The following is an 8,557-nucleotide window of genomic DNA, read 5'->3' on the forward strand; positions in this document are numbered from 1 at the left end:
ACTAACTCAGTCAGTGGTTACCATGCTTTCACCCAACTGTGCTGGCTGACATTTGCATGGCAGTTTTTTTGTTTTCATTTATTTTTATTAGTTGGAGGCTAATTACTTTACAATATTGTAGTGGTTTTTGCCATACATTGACATGAATCAGCCATGGATTTCTTTCTGATCTAATCAGTCATCAAGTTCTCTCAATTCTACCTATCAAATTGTCTCCATTCTCAATTCCATCTACTCTTCATCTCCTCTTCACATGCCTCATGAAACCATCCTGGCCCATGCCTGCCACCTCTTTTTGCATTTTTGCTATGGATTTCTAACTGATCTCCCAGCTTCAGTCTTGTGGCCTTCTAAAACCTTTTTAAAGTTAATTATGAACTATTTAAAGTATATAGACAATTATAGAGGGTGATATAACAGAATCATTAATCTACTACTTAAATTTGACAAACACTTGTGTTTTGCCATATTTGGATTAATTATCTGAAAAATAAAGTGTTACAGATACAGTTAAAGAAAAGGACACACAATTTCTTTCTCCCTGACCTTGTACCCTAGAGGTAATTACCAACTGACTTCAGTGTATATTCTTTCTTCCCACACAGAAATAATATACAGAAGAATTGTACAAAACAGATCTTCATGATCCAGATAACCACAATGGTATGATCACTCATCTAGAGCCAGACATCCTGGAATGTGAAGTCAAGTGGGCCTTAGGAAGCATCACTATGAACAAAGCTAGTGGAGGTGATGGAATTCCAGTTGAGCTATTTCAAATCCTAAAAGATGATGCTGTGAAAGTGCTGCACTCAATATGCCAGCAAACTTGGACAACTCAGCAGTGGCCATAGGACTGGAAAAGGTTAGTTTTCATTCCAATCCCAAAGAGAGGCAATGCCAAAGAATGTTCGAACTACCACACAATTGCACTCATCTCACACACTAGCAAAGTAATGCTCAAAATTCTCCAAGCCAGGCTTCAACAGTATGTGAACTGTGAACTTCCAGATGTATAAGCTGGATTTAGAAAAGGCAGAGGAACCAGAGATCAAATTGCCAACATCCACTGGATCATCAAAAAAGTGTGAGAGTTCCAGAAAAACATCTACTTCTGCTTTATTGACTACACCAAAGACTTTGACTGTGTGGATCACAACAAACTGTGGAAAATTCTTCAAGAGATGGGAATACCAGACCACATGACCTGCCTCCTGAGAAACCTGTATGCAGGTCAAGAAGCAACAGTTAGAACTGGACATGGAACAATAGACTGGTTCCAAATAGGGAAGAGAGTATGTCAAGATGGTATATTGTCATCTTGCTTATTTAACTTATATGCAGAATACATCATGCAAAATGCCAGGCTGGATAAAGCATAAGTTGGAATCAAGATTGCCAGGAGAAATATCAATAACCTCAGATGCACAGATGATACCACCCTTATGGCAGAAAGCAAAGAAAAACTAAAGAGCCTCTAGATGAAAGTGAAAGAGGAGAGTGAAAAAGTTGGCTTAAAACTCAACATTCAGAAAACAAAGATCATGGCATCTGGTCCCATCACTTCATGGCAAATAGATGGGGAAACAATGAAAACAGTAAGAGACTTTATTTTTGGGGGCTCCAAAATCACTGCAGATGGTGACTGCAGCCATGAAATTAAAAGACGCTTGCTCCTTGGAAGAAAAGTTATGACCAACCTAGACAGCATATTAAAAAGCAGAGACACTTTGCCAACAAAGGTCCATCTAGTCAAAGCTATAGTTTTCCCAGTAGTCATATATGGATGTGAGAGTAGGACTATAAAGAAAGTTGAGCGCGAAAGAATTGATGCTTTTGAATTGTGGTGTTGGAGAAGACTCTTGAGAGTCACTTGGAGTGCAAGGAGATCCAACCAGTCCATATTAAAGGAAATCAGTCCCGAATATTCATTGGAATGACTGATGTTGAAGCTGAAGTTCCAATACTTTGGCCACCTGATGCGAAGAACTGACTCATTTGAAAAGACCCTGATGCTGGGAAAGATTGAAGGTGGGAGGAGAAGGGGATGACTGAGGATGAGATTGTTGGATGGCATCACCGACTCAATGGACATGAGTTTGAGTAAGCTCTGGGAGTTGGTGATGGACAAGGAGGCCTGGTGCTGCAGTCCATGAGGTCGCAATGAGTCAGACACAACTGAGCAACTGAACTGAAATTTCTTTCCAAGTTTTAGAGTGAAAGTTACTCAGTTGTGTCTGACTCTTCATGACCCCATGGTCTATACAGTCCATGGAATTCTCCAGGCCACAGTAAAGGAGTGGGTAGCCTTTCCCTTCTCCAGGGGATCTTCCAAACCCAGGGATCGAACCAGGTATCCCACATTGGAGGCGGATTCTTTACCAGCTGAGCCACAAGGGAGGTCCCATGTTTTAAAAAGTGAACATGTAAGTATGTTCCAAAGATGTATTTACAAATGGCGTATTTTTTATTGGAGTATAATTGCTTTGGGCTTCCCAGGTGGAGCAATGGTAACGAATCTGCCTACCAGTGTAGGAGACTCAGGAGCTGCAGGTTCAATCTTTGGGTCAGGAAGATCCCTTGGAGAAGGAAATGGCAACCCACTCCAGTATTCTTGCCTGGAGAATCCCATGGACAGAGAAACGCGATGGGCTAGTCCATGGGGTTGCAAAGAGTTGGACACGACTGAGAGGCTGAGCACACACAGAACTGCTTTATAGCGTTGTGTTAGTTTCTGCTATACAACAAAGCGAATCAGCTATGTGTTGTGCATACTTATATCCCCTACCTCTTGAGTCTCCCTCCCACCCCACCCACATCCCACCCCTCTAGGTCATCACAGAGCACCCAGGTGAGCTCCCTGTGCTGTACGGCAGCTTCCTACTATCTGTTTTACACGTGATAGTTGTGTATATGTCAGTGGTACTCTCCCGATTCATTCCACCCTCCCTTTCCTCTGCACTGGGCCCACATGTTCATCCTCTATGTCTGTGTCTCCATTCTTGCCCTGCAAATAGGTTCATCAGTATCATTTTTCATATATGCAATGGAATATTACTCAGCCATTAAAAGGGATGGCCTTGGGTCATTTACAGTAATGTGGATGGACCCAGAGTCTGTCAGAAAGAGAAAGTAAGTCAGAAAGAGAAAGTAAGTGAGAAAGAGAAAAACAAATGATCGTATATTAATGCCTATGTATGGCATATTGTTTGGATTATTTAAAATTTACACAAACCCTATCAAATTGCAGGTACAATTCTGAAAATTTTAATAAATGTATTTTTGAGATTTATCCATGTTGATACGGAGGTATGATTCATTCACTGGAATTGCTACATTGAACTGCATCTGTAAGCTGCTGCTGCTGCTAAGTCACTTCAGTCGTGTCTGACTCTGTGCGACCCCATAGACGGCAGCCCACCAGGCTCCCCCATCCGTGGGATTCTCCAGGCAAGAACACTGGAGTGGGTTGCCATTTCCTTCTCCAATGCATGAAAGTGAAAAGTGAAAGTGAAGTCGCTCAGTCGTGTCCGACTCTGTGTGACCCCCATGGATTGCAGCCCACCAGGCTCCTCTGTCCATGGGATTTTCCAGGCAAGAGTACTGGAGTGGGGTGCCATTGCCTTCTCCGGCAACTATAAGCTATACTTTCCTTATTATGTCTTTACATGCCTTCTGTTGTATCCAGGGTTTCACTATATAAACAGTGCTGAAAAGTGAAAGTGAAAATCACTCATTTGTGTCCAACTCTTTGCGACCCGGTGGGAATAGGCCATGACATTCTGTAGGCAAGAATACTGGAGTGGGTAGCCTTCCCCTTCTCCAGGGCACTTCCCAACCCAGGGATTGAACCCAGGTCTCCTACACTGTAGGCGGATTCTTTAACAGGTGAGCCACAAAGGAAGCCCAAGAACACTGGAGTGGGTAACCTATCCCTTCTCCAGAGGATCTTCCCCACCCAGGAATCGAAACAGGCTCTCCTGCATTGCAGGCAGATTCTTTACCAACTGAGCTATCAAGGAAGTCCGAACAGTGCTGGAGTGTGTCCTTGTTCATAGATTCTTGTACCGCTGTTTTGTCTCCCCACCAGGGTGGAGATCTAAAATGAGAATAGCCAAGCATTACTGTATAACTGTTGTTACCAGACCTGCCAGTTTTTTTCACAGTGGTTGTATTAGTTTATATTTCCACCAAGAGTTTTTTATCAGAATTTCCATTTCCATGCATCCTCAATAGCAACTCATAAATACGTAAAATATGAAGACTGAGAAGTGGTACCTCATTGTTTTGTATTTCTCCCGTTGCTACCAATTTTGAGATTCTTTTGCATGGTTGCCATTGATGTTTGCTGAAAATTGCTGATTCCTATCTTCTGCATAGTTTTATGTTGTTTGTATTTTTTTCTAAATTAATTAAAGAAGTTCCAAGAGTCAGGTTTTTGTTGATTGTGTGCATGTGTGCATGTTAAGTCGCTTTAGTTGTGTATGACTCTTTGTGACCCTATGGATTGTAGTCCTCCAGGCTCCTCTGTCCGTGGGATTCTTCAGGCAAAAATACTGGAGTGAGTTGCCATGCCCTCCTCCAGTGGGTCTTCCAGACCCAGAGATCAAACCAATATCTCCTGCAGCTCCTGAATTGCAGGCAGATTCCTTACCACTGAGCCACAAGGGAAGCCCCTGTATAATTCTTTTTTAAAATTATATTTTATAATATCTATGTTATTCTAAAATTAAAATTTTTTTATTGAAGTACAGTTGGTTTGCAATATAATGTTGGTTTCAACTATACAGTGTAGTGATTCAGTATGTTTTCAGATAATGCTCCGTTACAGGTTATTACAAGATAATGGGTATATTTCCCTGTGCTATACAGTAGCTCAGCGTTGCTTATTTATTTTATATATAATAGTTTGTGTCTGCTAATCCCATACTCCTAATATATTCCTTCCCCTTTCCTCTCTCCTTTGGTAGCCACAAGTTTGTTTTCTCTGTGAGTTTTGCATATCCATTCATAATTTAAAATTTTAATACAGAAAAATACTATGTTTTTCATTTTGGTTTGTGCATTTTGGTTTTGTTCAAAAACCTCACTCTCATGATGTCTTAAGTTTGTCTTGCAGTATTTTCCTCCGAAAGTTTTATAGATTTTAATTGTTTTTTACACTTAGGTTCATCAACTCATTTGAAATTTTTATGTGTGAGGAGCATGGATATGGGATTAAACTTTATTTTAATTTTCATATACATAGCTAGATGGACAACACCATTTATTGACTAAACCATTTCTCCACTAATTTACAACGTCAGCTCTGCCCTACACTGAATTCCTTTATGAGTAGATAGGCTTTGGAACTTTTTCCTCTTTGATTGCCTTATCTTTACACCAGTACTCCATATTTTAATTGCTACAGCTTTATAGTTACTGTTTTAAAATATTAAAATATAATTTACATATAAAGTTCACTCTTTCAAAGTGTACTATTTTTTTAATATTCCCAGAATTACGCAATCATCACCCCAATCAATATTAGAACATTTCTCCAAAGAAATTCTGTACTGTTTAAATATCACTTCCAAATTCCCCATCCCCCCTCAGCCCTGCTGCTGCTGCTGCTAAGTCACGTCAGTCGTGTCTGACTCTGTGCAACCCCATAAACGGCAGCCCAACAGGCTTCTCTGTCCCTGGGATTCTCCAGGCAAGAACACTGGAGTGGGTTGCCATTTCCTTCTCCAATGCATGAAAGTGGAAAGTGAAAGTGAAGTCACTCAGTCATGTCCCACTCTTAGCGACCCCATGGACTGCAGCCTACCAGGCTCCTCCATCCATGGGATTCTCCAGGCAAGAGCACTGGAGTGGGTTGCCATTGCCTTCTCTGCCCCTCAGCCCTAGACAGCCACTAATCTACTTTTCGTCTTAATAGATTTGTCTATTATGGATATTTTATACATGTGGGGTAATGTTTTCAAGATTCATCCATGTGTTGCACGTAACAGTACTATTTTGTTTTTTATGGCTGGATAACATTCCATTGTATGTCTATACCACAATTTGTTTATCCATCTATTAGTTGATGGACACATCAATTTTCCACTTTTTGGCTGCTAAGAATAAGGCTGCTATGAATTTTCTTCTGCAAGTTTTTGTATGAACATATGGCTTTAATTCTTTTGGTTATATACCTTGGACAGGAATTGCTGGGTTATATGGTAACTCTGTTTGACTTTTTGAGGAACAGTTATACTATTTCTTAAGTTGGCTTCACCATTTTATATTTCCACAGCACTGCATGAAGATTCTAGTTTTTCTACATCCTCACAAGTATTTGTTAATTCCCATTTTTAAAATTACAGCCGTGCTATAGCTGTGAAGTGCTCTCTTACTGTAATTTTTGTTTTTTGCATTTCCCTGATGAGTAATGTTGTTGAGCATTTTTTCTTGTGCTTATTGGCTATTATGAATTGTTTTTGGAGGAATATCTACTTAGATCCTTTATTCATTTTATATTTATTATACTAAGGAAGTTGCTTCTCTCACATTCATCCTCTTCTTTCTTTTCTTTTTCCATCTCTTTCAGAATTATTATGGTTGTCTTTTTTCCTCTACTGATCTGTATGAATCTTAGGATCAACTTGCTATATGTCACTCTCTCTCTATAAATATATGTGTGTGTGTGTGTGTGTGTGTGTATGTTGGCAGATTTTTCATTGAATTGAGAGAGATTACTTCGGGAGAGAACTGCCATCTTCAGATCATTGTCTCAGCATCTATGAACATGGTATATCTCTCCCTTTGTTTAGATCTTCATGTTGTATTCTGACATTCTTCATCTGCACTCTCTTATGGAGAAATACACTGCTGCTGGTTATGTGAATGACTTTGCAAAGCCGTCTTTTCTAGGGTTAAAGTACTGCGTCACTTTATCAGTATTCCCATTTTCCTTATGTTGGTTTAATAGTTGCTTTCCTTTCTCATGTACTCTCTGATATCTTCATAGTTATGGCTTACCAGTTGGGACATTTCAAATGCTACCAGATCCCTGAGCTTGGAAGATGGAGAGGTAATGCATCTTCCATCAAAATGTTTCAGATTTTTAGAAAAAAAATCCTGGATTGGAACTTAGCATATAGAAGTTGATGGGATGAATCTTGCCTTAAAAAACTCTTGACATGTCTCAAAGGATGCTGACCTATTAACAAATAATTATATGGTTAGTTTCCAGATAAGTGAAGTATTTTGGTTTTGGTAAAAGAAGTTGCATCTTTAAAGTTGACTACTGCTTCTGTGTTATAGGGAGGGATAAGAAGTCATTGTGAAAAATATCTCTTGGAAGAGGGACATATGGAAGACTAAAGTGTGGAGTCAATCAGCAGCTTTGGAAAATGTTGTAAGCAGAAAATTGCTATGGTTTCACCAAGTCTTGACTTCTTAGTGCCTGGAACAAGAAAGCTGCTGGGTAGAGGATGAACAAATATTTACCTGGAGCTATGGGGCACACGAGAAGGAACACAATTGTTTGACTTTCTAGGTTATGAGAACTTTTTTGATTGGACAAGATAGGCAGGGCAGAAGTCAGCAGGGCAGAAAGTGCCCAAAGGGGGAACATAGTAGGAAGAATGGCTGGGAGGGGGGTGGCAGGGATGGAGCTGGTACTTCTGACTGGGACCCAGAATGTATGACAAAGATTGATTCTGGACACATCACTGAAGCTGAGACTGGGAGCTTCTTCTGGCCCACCCTCAGATGTAAGTGTGTTGGAAATAATGACTAGGGTGACTGTATTTTGCTGGCCACCAAGAAGGCTTCTTCTGGGACTTTCTTTCCTGAGGTGTTTCACTTTTCAGCCTCTAGGTGGTGCACCTGAGTCCTGGCAGCTCTAGTCTGAAGAGAATTGACTCAGAACTGGCAGTTGTCAAAAAGCAGTGGTCTTGGGGAGACAAGAAGGACATCTTGAAAAACACATGCTGGGAAGCTCAATTCAGTGTTTAATCATAATTAAAAACCCTAATCTCAAGTGGGAAAAGCAGGTATATCCGTTGCAGTGATAATAAGAATGATTGAGCAGTATAATAAGGATATTAATTAAGTTTTCATTCAGCTTGTGTTTATTAAATATCTACTGCATGTCAGAAGGGCTTCCCGAATGGCGCTAGTGGTAAGCAACCTGCCTGCCAACACAGGAGACATAGGAGACACAGATTCGATCCCTGGGTTGGGAAGATCCCCTGAAGGAGGAAATGGCAACACACTCCAGTATTTTTGCCGGAAAATGCCATGGACAGAGGAGACTGGTGGGCTATAGTGCATAGGCTCGCAAAGAGTCAGACAAGACTGAAGTGACTTAGCATGCACACAGGCACATGTGTCAGAAAGTGTTCTAGATACCAGACATGCACCTAACAGTCAACAAAATAAAGCCCCTGCCTGCAGCCTCATTGAGGAGATAGACAGTCAATAAATGCTAAACAGGTGCTTGGGTACAAAGCCCAGAATTAGGAAGAAGCCGGAGGCACTAGGAGATGGTTTCCCAGAACAGGGGTTTCCAAGATGGAATAGGAGC

The sequence above is a fragment of the Cervus elaphus genome, chromosome 23 (genome assembly GCF_910594005.1).
Source record: "Cervus elaphus chromosome 23, mCerEla1.1, whole genome shotgun sequence".
Classification (NCBI taxonomy): domain Eukaryota; kingdom Metazoa; phylum Chordata; class Mammalia; order Artiodactyla; family Cervidae; genus Cervus; species Cervus elaphus.